This window comes from Arvicanthis niloticus, chromosome 19 (assembly GCF_011762505.2).
Source record: "Arvicanthis niloticus isolate mArvNil1 chromosome 19, mArvNil1.pat.X, whole genome shotgun sequence".
In the NCBI taxonomy this organism is placed as follows: Eukaryota; Metazoa; Chordata; class Mammalia; order Rodentia; family Muridae; genus Arvicanthis; species Arvicanthis niloticus.
In genome coordinates this window covers 25,227,818-25,249,206 of record NC_047676.1, presented here as the reverse complement: position 1 = coordinate 25,249,206, position 21,389 = coordinate 25,227,818, and the positions used below count along the sequence as shown (strand labels likewise).

Genomic DNA, 21,389 nt, shown 5'->3' with positions numbered 1-21,389 from the left:
CAATATAAGAATCAAATGAGGAGGCAGGCTACTCCAAACTGAGCCAGCCTGAGGTTTCCCTGATGCCTTTCAGAGATAAAGGGATGCCTGAATAAATCTCCACCTGGATCACTTTGGTGACAAATGATACCAAACCTTGACTCAAAATGACTTAAATAGAGGTCAGGGCTCCTGGTAAGCTTTCCTGATCTCTGCAATGTCTCTTACGTTCCCCTCAGGCTGGAACCTAGAGGCCCGTGTTTCCTGATAGCAGCAGGCAGAAGAGCGCTATTTTGTATCTTTCTCTAAGAAATAAACCCTTTCTTTCTTTCTTTCTTTTTTTTTTTTTTTTTCCGAGACAGGGTTTCTCTGTGTAGCCCTGGCTGTCCTGGAACTCTGTCTGTAGACCAGTCCGGCCTCGAACTCAGAAATCCACCTGCCTCTGCCTCCCCAAGTGCTGGGATTAAAGGCGTGCGCCATCACCATCAGGCAACAAACCCTTTCTAAAACCTCCACACCGTACCTCCTCACGGCCCAGGGTGCCCTTTTCTTCATCTGACTCTGAGCTATGGAATAAGGTACCTGACAGAAAAGGCCGAGCACCTGAGAGAAAAGCACTTCCAGGTCCTCACATTTGTTTCCCCCACTCACCAAGCGGCAGGCAAAGATACAAAGGAATATGAATGTGTTTCACAGAAGTCAGCAGGCTCTGCCGGTGTTCATGAACTGGGAACACCGAGTAAGTCAGAGCATCGAATATCTGGAAATAGCCTTTGCTCCATGCTCATAACGAGCAGTAAGTAGCTTCTTGCACAACGAACTTAACAAGCTCCATCCAGTCACTGACAAATCAGTTCCAATTTGCTCAGCTTAAAGCCCAATAACCAGCCATCTCCAGCCTCAGGCACCTTACTGCTGGGTGCAACAGGCAGTGTGGCCTATCTCCAGCAGGTCCCTGTAGCGCTGGGCCAGAAACACAGGAGGAAGACCTGAGGAAAAGCTGGGAGAATCAGGCAGGGACTGCACAAGACTGGTTGAGAGTTTAGGACTGTTTAAAAGTTTGCAAAATGTTGGGGTGGGGCCGCAGCAAGCCGAACTAAGACAAAGCAAACCAGGAGAAGCAGTGGCTGCAGCAAGTTTTGGGAAACTGACAGACACATAAACTAGCAGTAAGAAACTAGTAGCACCTGACTTCCAGATGAAGGCAAGCTGATGCTAGCACGTACAGCAGGGGTGGGGGATAGGGAGTGGGGGTGGGGCTGGAAGCCTACTTTACTGTCCTTCATTCCCACTACCCCAGAGAGTCTTGGGATACCATGTATCCAGTAGGAATTAGGAATACCATGTATCAATCAGACAAGGGTAGGCTGGCTGAGGGTCAGTGTATAAAGCCACCAGACCCCCATACTGTCTCCTTTCCTCCTAGATTACAGGTGAAGGCCTGACTTTTCTCTGCTGTGTCACAGCATCTCTGGACAGAGACATGCCAGTTGTAGCTGGTGGGTGGGGGACCACCCATTAAACAGGGGAAGGGAAGTTCTCCAAGAGCAAATGTTACCGGCTCCTCATTCCATATGCCCTTCGGAATCTTACTCGGAGAGACTCTCCTCCCACAGAGACTTCTCTCCATTTGGGCAGTTATCCCAGGGAGGAAACTGTGTCTGCTGATGAGAGTTCTCCATTGACATCACCAGCCAGTCAGTCTTCAGTGGAGGCCCTGGAATGCACTCTCAAGTTATTCTAACAGCCACTGCCGTATCAACTTAAATAAAGACCATGCTCAATAAAACGCCATTCAAAACCAAGACCACAAGACAAAAACCAAAGCCCAGTCACTGCCACCTGGCCTCGGCAGGTCCTCTGCTGTTCCGTTGCTGTGCAGACACATATAGAAAGTGTACCGTGTGCCAGGCGTTGCGCCTTCGGAGACACTGCCCTGGGTCTCCTTCATTAAAAAGGAAACGTTCCTCAGAATCAGCCCTACCGGTTCAGACTTTCCAATCGGCATTTCAGGAATGGGTCAAGGATCATGAAGCACGTTAGGAAAGCCTTCACCATGGAAGAGATTAAAAAATCCAAACAAACGGCCAGGGGGAAATCAGAGGAAACAGAAACAATACAGGGAGGAGAGAGGCACTTCAAAGACAGTCCCGAGGACTGCAAAGTGGAGCTGCTTTCCAGCCCTGAAACAATAGCAGGAGATTATAAGACAACTCAGAACCCTAAGGGGCTGAGCTCTTGGGATTTAGAGATTTGACCATCGGACATAGAGCTGGGATATTAGCCTCTCAGAGCATGAGATGAAGAAATTTCCCAGGAAGTAGAACTTTTAAAAGGGAAACAGGAAACGTAATAGGTAAGAGTTTAATGATTCAGTCCATAAAAACTTCCTTCACATTAATGGTGTTCCAGAAGAAACGGAGGGGATTTTATATTTAAAAAGAACCTCTAGGGGGAAAAAAAACCAAACAACTGTTCAGAACCAAGAGGCAGATTTACAAGGCTGAGATAGCTCATCAAAATGCTGGTAAGATACACGGACAAAGACTCTCATACAAAGTGTATTATAATAAATCTTCATTATGAAGAAAAAGAATATTAAAAGACAGGAGAAAAATCTATCCCCCCTCCCCCTTCCAGAGGTGGGGAAAGACTCCAAACACCAGGAAGTAGAGTGACAGCTGACCCCTGAGTAGGGCCCTGAGACCAGGAAGAGAGCATCACTTTCCTGATTCAAATGAAAGAGATTTCCACTGTGGCTGAGTTCAACCCTAGTTCAACCTGACAGTCAGGCCTGGAGGCTCTCAAAACACTGATGTCATGTGCATGTTTTCTTGGGCACTTATGGAACAGAACATAAAAGGTAAGGCTTGGGGGTGGGGGGCTCAGATGATAAAGGACATCCCCTGAACAAGAGAAAGAACATATCCCTAGTACAGGACACACGGACAGTTGTGATAGTGGTCTTTGAGGGTTTAGTTCCTTCTCCCAAACTTAAAACATTCCTGCACTCCTCTGCCTCATCACGACTACTGTCAAGTGACTTTCGCTGCTTGATGCAGCCAGCTTTGCCTGGAGGGCAGCAAACCCAGAGTGCAATCAGAAAGGGTGGACTTGGTAAGAACCAACCACAGGGCAGGATGCACTTAACCATTTAAAAATGAATAGGCGATGTTCAAGTGGCTGTCCTTGGAGCCACTTAGGGGTAAGGGAATGATTGCTGTCCCTCCTTGTAGGTCTTATAAATAAGTGTGTGCCTTTTTGTTTTGTTTTGTTTTTCGAGACAGGGTTTCTCTGTATAGCCCTGGCTGTCCTGGAACTCACTCTGTAGACCAGGCTGGCCTCGAACTCAGAAATCCGCCTGCCTCTGCCTCCCAAGTGCTGGGATTAAAGGCGTGTGCCACCAACCACCAGGCAGTGTATGCCTTTAATACCAGCACTTGGGAGGCAGAAGCCAGTCTGGTCTATATAGCAAGTTTGAGGCCAGCCAAGGTGACACCCAGTCCTAAACAATCGGTGACTTAAAATTATTTGTGACTGTGTTTTCATAAAGAAGGATACCTCAGGCTTCCAGTTGGATGCCAGAATAAGAATGGGAAGCTACACAAGAATCAGGAAGAGCCCAACCAACACCCTGGAGAACCCACTGAAGAAGGCAGGACACGTGCCAGGCCATGGCTCTGGAGAAATAATATACCAGTGAAGCCAGGGATAAGGAGGATGTCCCAGGAGACAGGGAGGAATGGGAAGCCACCCCTGGCCCTTTAACGACTCTTTGGTATAAGGATCCTGGAGTATCCAGACATTAGCAGTAATGGGATAGATTCTCTTCTGAAGAGAATCTACCATGTGTGATGTGGTGCTTGGGTGAATTATGGGAATGGGAAACAGACAGGAAGTGCTTAGTACACTGCTACTCCTATGCTAGCCACCTTTTACTGTAGATAAGGGGGAGGCTGCCTAAATCGGTCTCCCAACCATCGCAGTCAAACCCAGCAGAGCAGGCTGAGAGATTTGGGGCAAACCTTAGAATCTGAGTTCATATTGGTTTCCCCTGACACTTTCCCCTAAACATCTTATTTCAGCTTCTGGCTATGGTCCATCTAGGAACTCTTTTGGTAGGGTGTGGTGGGGTATGTGGAGGAGGGGAGGAAGGGGAGGTGAAACAGGGTTTCTCGGTGTAGCCCTGGCTGTCCTGAAACTTGCTCTGTAGATCTGGCTGGCTTCAAAATTCCCAAGATCCACCTGCCTCTGCCTCTGAGATTAAAGGTGTGTACCACCACTGCGTGGCTCTTTTCTATAGAACCTAATGAAGCCTCCTTCCACAAAGGTATGACTATCACCTGGGGGCGGGGGAGGGGGTCCCACAGCTCTTCCTAGAGCCTGCATAGGTATAACGGGATAGCTGCGAATTTTGCATCCCATGAACTTTGTAATTTACCTATAATGTGAGTTTAGAATTGCAGAAACAGTTATAGCACTGTATTTTTATAGACTATGCTCCCTGTTGTATTCGGCTAGACCTAGTTTGTGGAAAGAAAAAAAAATAGTGTTTATATTCTTAGGAACTTTTCTCTCTGGGGCTCAGTGGTTAAGAGCACTGGCTACTTTTGCAGAGGTCCTGAGTTCAATTCCCAGCACCCACATGGTAGCTCACAACTTCCTGTGGTGGAATCTGACTCCTTCTTCTGCTGTGCATAAAGACAGAGAATATACATGAAATACCTAAATAAACCTTTAAAAAAAGAAGAAGAAACTTTTCTCTGAAGATGACAGTTGACTCCACTTTTTATTCTTATCACTTGAAGTCACTTCACTCTTTCTGTTTCTAAGCTGTCCGCTAAAGCAGGACTATGTGATACAAAAGGCCATCTTTGGCCAGAGACAGGTCACAACTATAATCCAGAACTGTAGACTTAGGCAGGAGGATCACAAGTCCAAGGCCAGCCCTGGCTATATACTGAGGGAGACCCTGGTTCAAAAAGGAAGGAAGGAAGAAAGAAAGGGGCACAACACCCCCAAAATAGCAATTAAAAAAAAAAGCTATCCTCTTTCTGAGCATCCTTCATTATTTTTTATTTTTTAACTTCTGGGTAATCTAATCAAAAAAGTTTGCACAATCTGTGAATAGCGTTGTTGTCCAAGTACACTGTTTAGTAATTTGGGGCAAAGATCTGTCCCCAGAGGAGATGACAACAGCCTTGTATGTGGAACCATCCAAACTCTCCCTTTGGGACAGAAAACAGCTTGGTTGTACCAAAGCTAACCAGAAGCTAACCAGAAGCTAACCAGAAGCCAGGAGAAAAGTACAAGGACAGAAGGACTGCTTCCACCGCAACATCCTTCCACATCCCCCCACCACACACGCAGGCACGTGCACACACAGACACACAAGTTGCCTCTTTACATCCAGTTATTGACAAACCAGTTCCAAATCGCTCCTCCCAGTGAATAGAAACCACTTTTTTTTTTTTTTTTTTTTTTTTGACTTCCACGGCATGCAAACCCCCAACGGAAAGTAACAAGCTGTCAGGTAGCCGCTCATTTCTGGGAGGCTGTGGTTAAATTCTCACACTGGCACACTAGTGGATCCAGCCTCCTCCGTATGCATCTCAATCTGGATCAGATCGAATCTGGGCTTCCCCCCCCCCCCGCCCCCCTTAGATTCTTACCTCCAGTTTTGAAGTCACCTCTAGAAGCTTTCTCTCAAGATCTCTTCCCTCAGCTCCTCTGGGAGCCTTGAGGGCAGGAGCAGCTGGCCTCAGGGTAATCCGTTGGAGCTGAGCTGAGTGAGCCCCAGAGACCTGTCATTAGCCGGAGCACCTGCTGGCAGCCCCCAGCACAGGGCAGGGAGGGGCGGGGCAGGCTTCGCGGGGGCACTGCCCTCCCCAGGTCCCCCGGGCTGTCCTGCTGTCCCAAGCCCGGCTCCTGCAGGACGTCGCCAACGCTCCTCTCCGCGGGCTACGGATGTGCGGGAGGACCCCTCCCTACTCGGTGGGTGGAGGGGGTTATGAAAAGGCTGTAATGCAATCCTAGCCCGACTCTCACTTGTCAAAACTCCACGGCATTCCAAAGTCCTTTTCCCTTCACCCCGTCCTCTGCAGGGAAAAGGAAACCGCGCCCGGAGGCTTGCTCGGAGTTTGGGGTTTCTCTCTCAGACACTTTTGTTTACATCTAGTGCGCGGGAGCTTCCTGCGGTGAACTGGGGAAAAAATGCTCCCCCGCACCCCTCAGCATCCAGATACCCCCACCCTGGCTGGAGTTCTCCACGCTAAGAAGCTGCACCTTCTAACATCATTCATTTCATGACTGCTCCGCTTCACCGTCCGCAGAAGCTTGACTTCTTGTGGGGGGACGCATGAGCCCCCCCCCCCCCCCAACTAAAATCACAACTATCCTACCCGGCGGGATGTCAGGGAACTTTCCAGAAACTCCAAATCAGATTCCTTCTGTTGGAATAACCAAACTCACCACCCCTGAATTACAATCGCCAGTGACCGCACAGCTAAAGCATTTCCTTTATACCTTCTCTGCTCGCCTGCCCCTCCCACCTTCTGCAGGGCTCAGTCAACAAGTCATCCCCCGAGAGGCCAGAATGGGTTTGGGCAGCTCAGCCATTTCTCCAGCTGCAAACTGATGAGGAAGCCCGACCCACGAGGGCCAACTTGTTTATGTCACACCCACCGAAGGCTTCCTGTCTTAAATTAATGAGAATGCAAGAAAGCTTAGGAAAACAATGTTTGTTTTTCTTTAAGTAGGAGAGAAGGCTGAGGGGAGCCCCCGCCCCGACCCCGCCCCATCATTCCATGGCTTTTCAAAACTTCAATTGTATTTTACTCTACGTTTCCATTCCTAACACTTGTTGAAACGTAAAAGCACTTGGCTGTGCCAAACCTCAAACTGTTAAGGAACTTCTGCGCAAACAAAACACGTTTCACCTGGCTCTGAAGGTGCTCCGGGGCGGGCAGGAGGAGTTGAGTTAGGGATATAGTGAGCTCCCGAGGTGAAATGCAGGAATGCCAGCAAAAACAAGCTCGCTGCAGCCCCGTGCCTCCCTCCTAGGACTTGCACCGGCAGGCACACACCCTCCTAGATCCTTGGATTTGTATCAAAACCTTGTACAGCTTCACCCTGTATCTTCAAGTTATCGTGCTCTTCCTGGACATCCCGCAGCCCACGAAAGTAAATGAGCTTTGCAAAGGACAAATCTTTTGGAATTCGACGCGATTAATTATGATAAAGGAAGCCAAAGAAGGCCGCGATTCCCAGTACCATTTACTGCCACTGGAATGGGTAATTAGAGACTAGGAGAGGCCGGCCCATGTCAAGTCAGGGCTGGAAGTCTGCCCACTCCCAAAAGCTGCCCAGGAGCACACGGTAAATAATTACCGAAATTACCAATTACCAGTCCTCGGATTACCCTCAGTTGCTTCATTCAGACCAGCATAAGAGCAAACCAGAAACAGGTAGGAAGACCAGGCTGAGGCATTCCTTCTTTGACAGTTTATCTCAAAATGTGAGTCCCTGTAGCCAACACCACCTGGTGGAGGTCCCTGGAACGCCGTGTGTCAGGAGACTAGCTTTGTGAGCCAATTCCTCAAAAGACTTCATGAGTTCAGAAAAGGCTACTGCACCTCCACTCTTAACGGGAAAGCATCTAGCTTCCAGACAATAAAACTTTTGTAAACTTTTTTCTATCTGCAACTCCTTTTAGTCAGAGAATCTGTTCCACAACCTTGGATATGTAGGTGTATAATTTAGATAGAAAAATGGAACACTTACTGATAATACAGCCTAAAGGATGAAAACAATTCTTTGGTGGACAGGTAATTTTGCCTTTATTAAAGGTGAAAGCAAATCTGTATGCTAAGGAAATGGGCGAGCTTGTTTATTTTTTACATGAAGAATCAAATCTTGGGTGAAAAAATAATGGATATTTCAGGACACTGAGTACCCTCAGCATATTCCAGAGTTGTTTGATATGGTATATAGTCCGTGCTGAGGCTGCTGTGTCTTTGCTTTTCTTTTTAAGATTTTATTTGTTTGTTTGTTTATTTATTTATTTATACATATGTAAGTACACTGTTGCTGTCTTCAGACACACCAGAAGAGGGCATTGGATTTCATTATAGATGGTTGTAAGTCATCATGTGGTTGCTGAGAATTGAACTCAGGACCTCTGGAAGAGCAGCCAGCGCTCTTCACCACTGAACCACCTCTCCAGCCTGAGGGTGCTGTTTCACGTAACAAGCAGGCCAGGTGAGGTGGATAAAGCACACCTTTAATCCCAGCACGTGGAGAGCTTTATGTGTTTGTGGCCAGCCTGGTCTACAGAGTGAATTCCAGGCCAGCCAAGGCTATGTAGTGAGACCCTATCTCCAAAACAAATCAAAAAAACATGCACATACAAAAAAAAAATGTAGTATTAGGTGGCAGAAGTATGTTTAGGGCATTTCAGAAGTTGCTGTAAGTTCTGTCCTAATTCCAAGCCATTATTTATTTAATGGTTTGGTTTTTTTTTTCCATGAAACTCAATTTTGCAGCTTAAACAATAAATTTTAAAAATCAAACATTCTAATAGAACCCCATCCAAAAACATACTACTAATTTGATACTTATATTCTAAGAAATGATTGTAGGAAAATGTTGTCTACTTTCTATAATTGAACCATTATGGTTCTAGACAAACAGGAAGCTTTGTAGAGTCAAAACACCACAGTTCCTAACATAAATAATCTGGGTGGGGGTGTGTCAGCAGAGTCGTCATTGTGACGCGTGATAACATACACATAATGTAGAGTGCGTTACCATGTTGTATGATGTGAACTAAGAATACAGGCTAAGAGACAGGTCAGTTTGCAATGTACTTGTGGTCCAAGAAAGGGGCCCTGAGTTTGACCTCTAGTACCTATGTTTAAAAAAAAAAAAAATCAAAACCAAAAACCAGACTTGGTAGGATGATGGGACTGCAGGATGATGGAGGATTCCTGGGTTTGCTGGCCAGCCACCAGTGTAGCCCAATTGGCAAGCACAAGTCCCAGGAAAAGACTCCTCAAAAAACCAAGTTGGACCACTCCAGAAGAACAACATCTGGGCTTGTCTTCTGACATCCACATGCATGAACTCACACATATACACACACACATACATACACACACACTCACACACATATACATACACATACTCTCTCACACACATACACACTCATATACACACACTCACATATACATATACACACATACACACACATACACACACATATATACACATATATATACACACATACACACACATTCATACATACACACATTCACATACATACACACACATTCATACATCATGCTCACACATAAACGCTCACACACACATACACTCCTACACACACACATATATACACTCACATACATACACATATATACACTCACACACATACACATATATACACTCACACACATACACACATACACTCATATACCTACACACACTCACACACACACAGTGTGTCATCACATCACAGTGTGATGGTGACACGGTATAGCATTGGAGAACATCAAGAATACACTGAAGTTGCAAGATGCAACCCAGGCAACCACCTCAAAGTCTTTGATTTTGAATTCATTTTGGACACTGGGCATTAAGAAACCTTTTACTATTTCTAGGTTTTCCACTCTCCCGCATTGTGTTATGATGAGGTCCTGACCCACAGTTTAGGAAAGTTGGGGTATCATGGACATGAACATCCCCTCCCTCCCCCTTTCCAGCTTTTTCCACCATAGGTGAACATTTTTGTGGATACTCCAGCATCTTTCCACAGGACATTTCCGTATCCTACGAGTTCCCCAGGAGCTAAGCTGAGCTTGAATGATTTTCTAATAACAATTCCACTAGCAAACGCTGTCTCCTTTTTGATGGTCTTTCTGGTTGAGCTTCACATGTTAGTGTCTAGCTTTCTCCATGCCTTCAATCTGGTACAGAATTTATGCCGGGTAAATCCGTGCTGTTTACAGTCATCTACAGTTTCAAGGATAATGCAAATAAATATCCCTCTTCCCCACTGAAGATCAGCGCAGGGCGTACGTGAGCCAGAGGATTAGCAATTGGTCCACATCTGCATAACGTCTTAATGGCGGGAGAGCTTTGGAAAACACATGACATTCTCATCAGCCTGACAGAAAGATAGGAACCGGGATGTCTTTTCCTCCCCAGGCTCCACTCCTGACTGGAAAAGAGATCAACGGCTCAGTAAACAAAAGAGGACTTCCGGTGTGCACCATGAATTTATCCTGGATCTGATTTCATGAATTTATCCTGGATCTGATTTCAGTAATACTTGAAATCTCTCTCCCTCTCCCTTTCTCTCTCCCTTTCTCTCTCTCTCTCTCTCTCTCTCTCTCTCTCTCTCTCTCTCTCTCTCTCTCTCTCTCTCTGTGTGTGTGTGTGTGTGTATGTGTGTACCCCGAGAGACTAGGAATAACATGAATCCAAGAGGGAATCACTGATACGTTAAGAAAATCCAAAGTAGCTTCAACACATTAAGGAAATGGCTCATTAAAGACAGTTTGGGGTTCAGCCTGATAGCTGATTACCAAATTGTATCCTCAGGGGTGGATAATCAGCGGGGACAGGCACAAATGCGCTTAGTGTCTTGATTCAAGAGAAACCGTCAGAGTAACGAGATCAAAGCGGGTCATGCATTGACTAAGAATTTGCCTGGGAGATTGACAGGAACCAGGCACCACAGTATTGGAGTGTTCACGGTGGTGGAGAGCCTCCTTTAAAACAAAATATACCACAGCTCCCTGTTTCACGCCAACAAACTTGACAGCAGCCACACTCTTACAAGGGAATATGTTCAGTATAAGGTCTTCTATTTAAAAGAAGATGTAGAGAAACTGGAAACGTTCCAAGAGAGAACAGAAATGATTAAGGAGACAGTGAAATAGAACCTACGAAGCAAGGTTAAAGGACCTGGAGTTGTTTAGTCTGTGTGGAATGAGTGCCTCACGCATACTTAACAGAATTCTCCTGTAAAGAGGATGCAGACCAGCTGTTCTTCATCTCTACAGAAGACAGGAGGGGGTAAGAGACTAAATACACCATTAAAATGTGGGTTAGATATAAAGAAGACATGCTTATCCTCTTACATACCAGCTTAACATACGAACAGCCTCTCATTACATCACTGATAATCTTCACTTAGCACCCGCCCCATTCTGAGTGAGTCCTGCATGATTAGTCTTGCATTGAAAAGCTGCCCCGATTCCGGGCTAAGACCGCCAGAACCGAAGTCTCTCAGTTACTCCATCCGATGTGAGAGCAGAGGTCCTGCTGGCCTTCCACGTTGTTATGAACTCACGAGAAAATGCCATGATTTGCCCAACCTGGACCTTTGCGTTTGGGTGGGTACCTCTAAGAATACACCCGTCCTTGTTGACTGAACACAAGCATATTGGACATAAGTATATTTCATGGATTCACTCACATGTAAACTGTTTAAACCTGCAGGAAGCGTAGCTTTATCAACCTACTAGTTGGTGATGGCCATGAGTTACTCGGCTCTTGCTAGGGTTATGTTGGCACCTTGCCTGTTCTATTTTATCTCATTTAGGTTCTGCAGTGTCTCTGCGAAGTGGGAGTAATTGCCGGCTTTATGTAACACAAAGAAACTGAGTCACAAAGTGTTGAAGGAACAAAGTCGGAGCCTCAATTCAAACCCATTTAAGGCTGACTCAGAAGGGTGTGCTTAATTACCGCGCCTTTCACCATTAAGTGTCCCGCCCCTTTCAGTGGGAGGAGATATTGAAAACAAAAACAAAGTACCCCAAGGTAAGTTGAGACCAAATCTAGAGAATGAAATGGTCATTTTTCAGTACAACTTTGGAAGGGAAGGAGAGTCATTCCCTGACAAAGAAGGTACCCGATTATCCAAACAACAAACAAACCAAATTGAAGAATCCAAACAAAATAAACCAAACCAAACAAACAAACAAAAAAACCCCTAGGGGCTGGAGAGATGACCCAGCAGTTAAGAGAGACTTGCTGCTCTCACAAGAAAACTGGAGTTCAGTTCCCAGCACCCACATGGTGCCTCACAGCTGTCTGTTAGCTCTAGTTCCAGAGAAGCTATGTTCGCTTTGGGTCTCCATTGGCACCATGCTGTGTGTACAGATTTGCAGGTAGGCAAAACAATCGTACACATAAAATAAATAATCTCTAAAACTGGTAGTCATACATTCAGAAGTTAAGCTTCCATAACTGAATAAATACCAACGTGTTGTGTTGTGAGGCCCTCAGACAACTTAGAAAGAGATTCCCAGGATGCCGGAGGGCAAGGCTCTTGACAATCATTTCCTAGGCTTCTCATCCCACATCCTTTATGAGTTTTCAAATCCAGTGGTGTCTTTTGGTTTAGCATCCATGAGAACACACAAGGCTGGGTCACGTATTTCCCAGTGGCAGCTACTTTTAGATCAAAACAGGCTTTCTAAGGAGGTCTACTGAGTCCTGGTGTTTATCAACAAGGGATGAGTCACATGAATGAAACAGACATCAAAACGATTTTTAGAAAGGCAGATGAACTGCACTCAAACACAAAATAAAAAGCCTTGATCCTGATCACTCCTAAAGGCAGATATTTCCCATAAGGACAATTTATCCTGACTCTATAAACAGAGAGAGGCATCACTATACAAGTGTTTGCTAACAGATCTAAACCTTATGTAACTATAAAAAGCCCGAGAGAAACAGCAAGCGGAAATTCCCAGGAGAAGATTTCCCCAAGATCCCCAGCCACATCCAGGCCGTGAGCTCTCCATAGATACAAAGTCAGGCTGACAAGGCTGATGCTGGGCCAGGTTCAAGAAGAAACCTCATGATTCTCTGACAAAGAACCCATTAACAAACAATACCCATTAACTAATAATGCTAACCCTCCCCAGTCAGCTGACCCAGCAGGAAGAGTGGTGACTTACTGGTGCTCCCACATGTCATGGACAAGAGCATGAATCGAAAAGGTCTTCAGTTAGTGTGGACTACGTGGATAGATTCATGAGTTGGCATCTCAAGAGAGGCTCACACCGTCTCCTTCTCCCTTTGAAACCTTCCTGGGAAGATGGTGTCAACACAACTCCTGGCGATGCTCACAGAGGTACTCAACCACTTGCGATGGTAACTGACCCAAAGATAACAACTTTCTTGTGGTCTTTCCATTTCATATAGTAAGAGAAACCGTGGGTGTCTACAGGACATCCTTGCAGGCTTTTCATTCGAAAACGGTTATTTACGGCAAGAATTCTAATCTCTAGGGAACCACAGCAGACTCCAATGCTAACAACCCCATTGTTCAGTGGCTACAGTCTAGATCCCAAGTTCTCTCCTAGGCCTGCCACAGGTTAACTCCTTAAATTCTTATTTCAGGCTTGGCTTACGGCAAGTCATCTTTTTATAATCTAGGGAAGTAAGTTTTGTTTCTCTCGAACAAAATACCTGATAGAATTAACTTCTTCACTGAAAAGGTTGATGTTGGCTCATGCCTTTACAAATTCTGGTCCGTGACAGGCAGACTCACTGCTTTTAGGCTTTTGGTGAGGGTGGCAATGCTGAAAAGTTGTGGTTGGGGAAAGCTGAGTACCTCCTGGCCAAGAAGCAGGAAAAAGGAGCTTTGGTCTTACAATCTTCTTTGGGGCATGGCAGTAATGACCCAAGTCTTCTTACAAACTATCCCTTCTTAAAGGTCCACAGAAACTAATATCTGGGGTTGACTAATGCCTTTAACAAATGGGCCTTGGCAGACCCATTTAACATCTAAATGACAGCACAGCATGAGGAATGGGATTTATGTATGTATGTATGTATGTATGTATGTATGTATGTATGTTTGTAGACAATGAAACTAGGCAATAAGATTAGCAGTGTGGCTTGTGGCCACACACTAGTAAGTTGAGGATTCAGAACTCAGAGCCCAGGTGGAAATCATGCCTGTTCATCATTGTTACACAGTGCTTTGTATGGAAATCTTATCTTGTGCCAAGGCCACAGTCAGAGAGACCCATTGATCTTAGACCTTAGGCGGGTGCCTAACACTGTGCTAGTTAAAGTGGTACCCACCAAATCGCAAAGACCATGCTGATGTCTGCCGAAAAGGTTCCATGGCCTCCCCAGCCTGCTGCTACGTCTCTCTCTTGAGCACCCTATTACTGATTTCCCAATAAACTTATTGTCACTTACTTGGCTCTTGCATCCCTCCGACATTCATCTCTGAGGGTTCTATGTCTGCTCAGAGATATTATGGCAAAAGAAAGTTTAAATCCCACATCTATTGCCCACAGGACTTTGGTGAGTTACTTAACATCTCTTATAGTCAAGCTCCTCTATTTAGGCTTTTTAAAGAAGGAAGATTAAAGTCAAAAGTGTGTATGGAGCGTCTGGAATGACATCTGAGAATAGAAGTCTGGGGTCCTCACCCAAGACCCATTTTGCATCTTTCCCCCATTGTGTAAAAGACACGTGTAATGTCTGGAGATGTGTCTTTAGTCATAACTGCAGGAGTTAGGGTGCTTCTGGCATCTAGTGGGTACAGGGCTTGGGATGCATTCACATAACCTCCAGAACACAAGAGCAGATTCCCTCAGTGACTTCCCATTTCAAAGCATGAAGAGTGCTCCAGGTAAGAAATAATGCCGTGAGCCCTTAAAAAAGCCACGAAGAACCTAAGCTCCCAGCCTCTTCCTTTTGCTGCTTTTCTGTAACACAGCGCTAACACGAGGTGCTCCATCAAGCCGCGCTGTATAAACCTGTGCATGATCACAGTGGATACGTGAACCCTGCTTTGCTGTTGATACCCAAGGGGAGGGGGAAGGCCTTGCCACAGCAGAGGCTTTATGGAGTCAGGTGACTGCTGTATGCTGAGCCCTCAGATACTTGTGCCCAGGGAAAGTAGTCCTGATGAGAAGCCAGTGTGGGAACCAGTTAAAGGAAGTCTGAGCTGACCTTAGGGAACTGAAGCACTGAGGCAAAGGGTACTTCTCCCTGGGGCTTCCTTCCTTAGTGACTGCTTATTGTGCTGTGGTCACTCCCTTAGCAATTGTCTGCCAGGAGGCCATGGACCGATCTGCTCAGTCTCAACTCTCATCCACCGACCCCTCCTACAACAACCTAACCTGGAACCTCGGTCAGCTTCAATAGAACAAATGCTTTCAAGATCACGGATGAAAAAATGGAATGGGGGCGAGGAAAGGACATGCAGCTGTGACTTGGAGACTTCAACTGGTTCCGTCAAAAAAAAAAAAAAAAAAAAAAAAAAAAAAAAAAAAAAAAAAAAAAAAAAAAAAAAAAGCTGCACTCCTAGATAGCACATAAATCACATTAACAGAAACCAGAGGGGAGAGGGAGATTTCCACCCTCCCCCAGTGCTCCAGACTTGGTGACAACATTTTCTATTTCTGCCTTTTACAGCCAGGAGACATGGGTGGTTTCTGTGTAGCTGGGTAGATGAGAAAGTGTGAAACATAACTGTCTCCAGTTATCTTCAGGTACCTGGGGGGAGATGATGAACTGCCTGCCCAGGACTTGTGCAGACGCAAGGTTTCTCTTACCACAATCCTGTAGATACAGCACTGGTGATGTTTTGTCTCCAGCTGTTGTCACCTGGATAATCCCTACTCAGTTCTCATGGCTCAGCATAGATACCACTCTCCAGGAAATCCTTACCCTAGGGCCTTTTAGGGCTTTCCTTGGTTCCTCATTGGTAGCCTCCCTGTCAATCATTGATCTGCTTATTCTTGTAGACTGTATGCTCTTTTAAGGAAGGCCAGCCAGCCTTGTTTATTGTTTATTCCGGGATCTACCTCTGCGCCTGGTACAAACAATTGCCTAATGACTACTAGCTGAGCGAGCGTCGACCATTTTGGGTTAGTGTTCATTTCTAAATTTATTGAATGCCTATTATGAAAAAGGCACAGTGACAGGCGCGTATCATGGTTCATAACAGGCACTCAGTAGATTCTGGAATGAAAATTATCCAAAAATGGTTGACACTCACTTATTCAACCAATATTCACCAGGCACCTGCATACACCAGGCACGGAGACGGGTCCTGGGAAAACAACTACGGATTTCCCAACATTGACAAGACTGACATTAAAAAGAGCTACAGCTGTGCTGGCAAGATGGCTCAGTGGGTAAAGATACCTACCACCAAACCTGATAACCTGAGTTGGATCCCCAGGACCCATACGGTGGAAGGAGAGAACCGATTCCCTCAGGTTATTCTCTGACCTTTATAGGCATTCCGTGGCACAGCGTGCCCCACCCCCTTCTCCATCACACACAGAATAAATAAATGTAATTAGTCTCCTGCTAAACTCTCCTATGTATTCTCTACTTGTTTGTTTGTTTGTTTACTATTGAGACAGGTATCTTAGACTGGCCTTAGACTTGCTGCATAGCTCAGGATGACCTTGAACTCCTAATCCTCCTGGCCTCCACTTTCCATGTGCTGGTATTATAGGCATGTACCACAATATCTGGTTTATACCATGCTAGGGGTTGAACCTGGGGCTTTGTGCATGCTAAGCAAACGCCCTGTCAGCAGAACTTCATACCTGCCTAGTCCCTATATATATATTTTTAACCATCCCCAAACCATGATTCTTGAGGTATAGATGAAAGAAATCAAACCATTCCGAAACTTCAACAAAGTCTCTGAAATTTAACTTTCTAGAGTCTATTTAAGCAGGCTTGCTGCTTACCGACTAAGCAAAGGTTACCTGTATGTTCACCCCTGAGCCTGCTGATGCCCTGGAGTGTCCTACGCTCTCCGTCTCAGCTGGAATTTACTTTAAAACATTTTGGGGCAGACCGATTTCAAGCAATGCCAACCACATTCTATGCCCTAGAGGCAGTGAGCTAATGTTTGAAGGACACTTACCAGGACTCAGCCCTCTCTAGCTGCATCCAGCCCTTGAAATGTCATTATCCAAATCTGTGGCAGAAGATTCTGCAGTTACCAAACTAGAAGTCAGAAATCTTCTCTGCATCCGTTTAATTTGAGATTGTCAAGAGACTTGGTGAGAAAGGTCTGTAAACATCTCTAACGTTACTAGCCGGGCTATCTAAGCCAGCTTTACCAGCTCCTGCAAGCTAGCTTTTGTTATATAGACAGATTGGGTCCCCCAGTGATTCTGTTACGGGGGGCTGATGACCAACTCTGGTGAGTCTTCCTTCAGAGCATGGCTGGGCCTGGGTGTACTTCAGGGGGAACCTGCTGAGAAGAGAGGTTCATTGGAGATGACGCCAAACTAAGAAAAGCAAGTTTTAGGACCAGTTCTGTCTGCACCTGCTTGCCGATCTGGCCGGCATCCAGGACTGACTTTCACACTGATTCACCACCTGGTACTGGGGTCCTAGGTCAGAGATGTGCAGGTCTCAACCTTTCCTGATAATTTCAAGCTATTAATGTTGAATAATGACTAGCTAATGGATTCAGGCAGGTATGCAACAGGCATTGGCCTATCTTGGTGTCTTGGAAAAACTCATTTACCTTTCAACAGCTCAGCGACCTGCCCCTACTCCCTGCAATGCAAAGGTTTTTTTCTTGATAAACAATCCCCTGCCCCAGACTTTTAAGAGTTGCAGGTAAGCTGAAATCCTAGAAAAAGAGATCCTATATGGAGGTAGGACTCACTCACCTCTTGTCTCGGAGGCCACAAGTGATGAGCACCCAGTAAACAATGTATAGTGGATGACAGAATTCCCTATGTACCAAAGCGATTTCCTTTTGCTACTTCCCTGTCATGGGTTCCCTATGCTCAGCACTCCTCTTCCATATCTTCTCTGCCTAAATATTCTCTTTTCCGACTCCTTTTACACTTAGTTACTTTATTGTATAGGGGACTTCCAGCTCCCTCCACGGCAAGCCTGCCTTCTGGTATCTGTATCTCCTAAATACCACCCCCCCCCCCCACTCCTTTCTCCCGCTATGGCTCAGCTCACTTCACTACTCCATCTTATCAAAACTTCAGATGGGCTCCAGCTTCCAGAATGCTGCCCTCCCACCCCCAATACCCCCTGGAACTTTTCCAGTAATTATTTTACTTGTGGGGAGTGTTTAACCACTCCAACCAGATGTCCTAAATCCATTTAATTATTTACTAAGTATACAATGAAAGCGTCCCCTGACTGAGAGAAATCTTCGTGAACTCTGACTAACCTGACAGAGTCTGTTTTGTTTGTTTGAGACGGGGCGCTCGCTGTGTTATCCACACATCATCTTTTATTATTATTATTTTTCCTTTTTTTTTTTTTTTTTTTTTTTTTTTTTTAGACAGGATCTCACTATGTAGCTCGTGGCCTCCAAGTTGTGATCTGCCTCGCCCAGCCTCCCACATCTGGGGTTACAGATGTAAGCCATTACACCCTGCCCTGATGCAAAATCTCACTCAGAACTTAAGCCCACTAATAAGTGTTCCTGTCACTTGGAGATGATCTGATTTTTCTCTTCAGAGACAGAACACCTGGGCCATGTGGAGCTCTGCCCTGTGTCTGCCTCCCTTGCTTGAACCACACACTCAAGCTCCTCTTGGGCTGGGCCAAAACCAAACCAAAACAAAGAGTATGCTCCAGCCCACAGAGGTGTTTGGCTCTGCTTGGCCCCTGAGAATTGTCACTGAACAGAAAAACCCATTGCAGCTGCTGTGTGACCTGTAGGCCTGGCCCATGCCCAGTCTTTCCAGGTGGCTCTAATAGCAAGCACCACATCACTGAGAGGGGTCTACTATAAACTTTTTTTTTTTTAAAGATTTATTTATTGTTATATGAGTACATTGTAGCTGTCTTCAGGCACACTAGAAGAGGTTATCAGTTCTCATTACAGATGGTTATGAGCCACCATGTGGTTGTGGTTGCTGGGAATTGAACTCAGGATCTCTGGAAGAGAAGTCAGTGCTTTTAACCACTGAGCAGTCTTTCCAGCCCCTACTATAAACTCTTAAGTAGATCCAAAGTTACAGAGTATGCCAGAGGCTGTCCTATTTCCCCCACAGACTTCCCTAACATGTCTGGTGCCTCCCTTCCCAAATGCACTCATCCACGTGCTGGCAGATAAGATACAAGAGACTCAGTTAAATTTAAATTACAGATGCAAATACATACATTTCTATTCCAACTCCTAAAAATATTACCTGGGATTTTTTTTTATTATTGACTAATCTGATAATATTAATTTGTACCTGCTATTTGTTTTTTTTACACTCAATAGGTGAGTAATTTTACACACACACACACACACACACACACACACACAATGTCTTGTTAAAAATCAGGAGCCTTGAAAATAGCCTCTGTGGTATCTGTCTTTCACCGATGTCTCCCTACAAGGAGAGAGTTAATTGCTTTCTCTACCACCGAGTTGAAGCCCCTCACCCCTGCCTCACCTTCCTCACTCAGTCTGTAATTCTCTCTTCATGATCACTCCTTTTGCATCGTTAAGTTCAACCACTGTGACTCTTCTCTTCCCAAGCAATTATGATTCGGTTGTGTGTTTCACCTTGACTTGCTCTCTGATGATGGTGTATCAAAACATCTCCTGGGACAAGTCAGTGAACCACATTAAGGAAATACTGAACGTTCCCAATCCTTCTGAATTGACCTTAAAAACCAGATTCCGGTTCCTGCCCACTCCGTGCTCTCTAACTCCAGGGTCTCTGATCACATCCACCATTACTCTCCATCCTCTATAGAGCAAAGGATCAGGTGAAGCTTTGAGTTATTTCTAGCGAATGAAAAACCCAGCTTTTTCTCCAAGCCTCAGGAGGTACCTCAACCAATCGAAGCCATAGCACCGTACAAAGGACCCAGCCAACGCCAGCTAAAGGATGATGAACCCACCTATAGATGCACTCTAAGGGAGAGGGTTTAGAGGGGGCCATATAAGGCAACTAGGATTATAAGGGAGAGCTCTGCGGATAGAAGGGGCCGGGGAGCAAGCAACAGCTGGTGGGGTTCTAGGTGGAGAACTGGGGAGGGAGGACGTCAGTGAGAACAGGAAAAGTTGTTATTGTGCCAGGGAGGTGTGAACACCTTGAATCATCAGCCATGAAAACACTGTTGAAAGCAGTCATGGTAGTAAACCCTGAGTGACCGCATTGCTATTAGTAACTGGTAGTAAAAATAGAGCGAGCGTTCATTAGATATCCTAATAAAGGGTTTCTATCATGACACGAGTATCATCACTTTCATCCGGCCATCCTTTCACCCACAAGGAAGGAACGGGACATATCATTACACCCACTCTTCAAGGTGATGGAAATACAGTGACAAAGATGGAACTTCTCAGGCCACTGAGATGGCTCAATGAGTAAAAAATGCTTGCCGCACATACTTAGTGGCCTGAGTTCGATTCCCGAAGCCCACATAAAGGTGAAAGGAGAAACTCCACAAAGCTGCCCTCTGACTTACACACGGGCACTGTGGCATGTGTGCCCACCCCCACCTCCACTCTGCAGAAACCCAGGTTTTCTGACTTGGGTCCAGGGTACCTCCCTTGTCCATGTGGAACCAATAGAGCCTGGTCAGGAAGCTGCTTTTGGACTTGTCTCCATACCCTGGAAAGATGTGCTATTGGTTGGGTGCCGGGCTGTCAGGGCAAGCCTGACACAGAAGAAGGCAGCTTTGGTTTCTGATCTCTGTTGCTGGAGTGCATTTTCTCATTTATACCTGAGAACACCGCAATTACCTTGTAGAGGGCCCTGAACTCCAAGGTGCTGGCACACTTAGTGTGCTGGCACCGAACTATAAACGCGCATAAGCATTTGTTTGAACAATGAGTATAATGGTGGGTTCAGAACTCACTTGTGTAAAGGATTCAAATATATGCAAATCCTCACTACAACAGGAATGAGATGAAGAAAGCTGGTAGTCTTCCAAAACTACCACAAGGCATATCGAGTCCTATGTTTTCAGAAGTGACAAGAGAACGTTACAAGTTAATAACAGCTTCCGTTCGCTCCGAGTGTTCATTGTGTGTCAGGCACTGAGATGAGTCTTCACATCCGTATCTTTCTTTAATTCTAGATAGTGTTTTCTTTATTCCCTTTTATCTGGGGGAAACTTTGGAGTTAAGAAGTTGCACGAAGTCACATAGTTCATCTGTGCTGGGGTCAAGGTTCATCAAGTCCATGAACTTAAGTGTATAGAGACCATCAAACCCTATAGGTAGATGTATAAATACTGTGTGTGTTTGTCATCACTATATAGGTGTCCAATTTAGAAGAATATTCACCCAGCACATCACCAGGGTGGGACGGCATTCTCCTTTTTTATACTTTCCTGAATTGAATACACACTACTTTGTAACTGAAAATGTCTGTCAGTTTCTAAGCATGGTAGGGCCACACCTGGAATCCCCTTACTCA

The 21,389-nt window shown here is 45.5% G+C and overlaps 1 protein-coding gene across 8 annotated transcripts in view; it reads right to left on the bottom strand.

Annotated features, from left to right (window-relative positions):
- Positions 1–21,389, bottom strand: part of Pdzd2 (PDZ domain containing 2) — a 372,451-nt gene that overhangs the window by 183,475 nt on the left and 167,587 nt on the right. Inside the window, exon 1 of one of the 8 annotated variants that reach the window (XM_076916419.1) lies at positions 6,505–6,598. The exons of 6 other annotated variants lie outside the window; for them this stretch is intronic. The gene's annotated coding sequence lies outside the window, so the exon portion shown is untranslated. Of the gene's footprint in view, positions 1–5,651; positions 6,485–6,504; positions 6,599–21,389 lie in introns of those variants that run through there. One more of the 8 variants, XM_076916416.1, reaches the window with a different exon arrangement.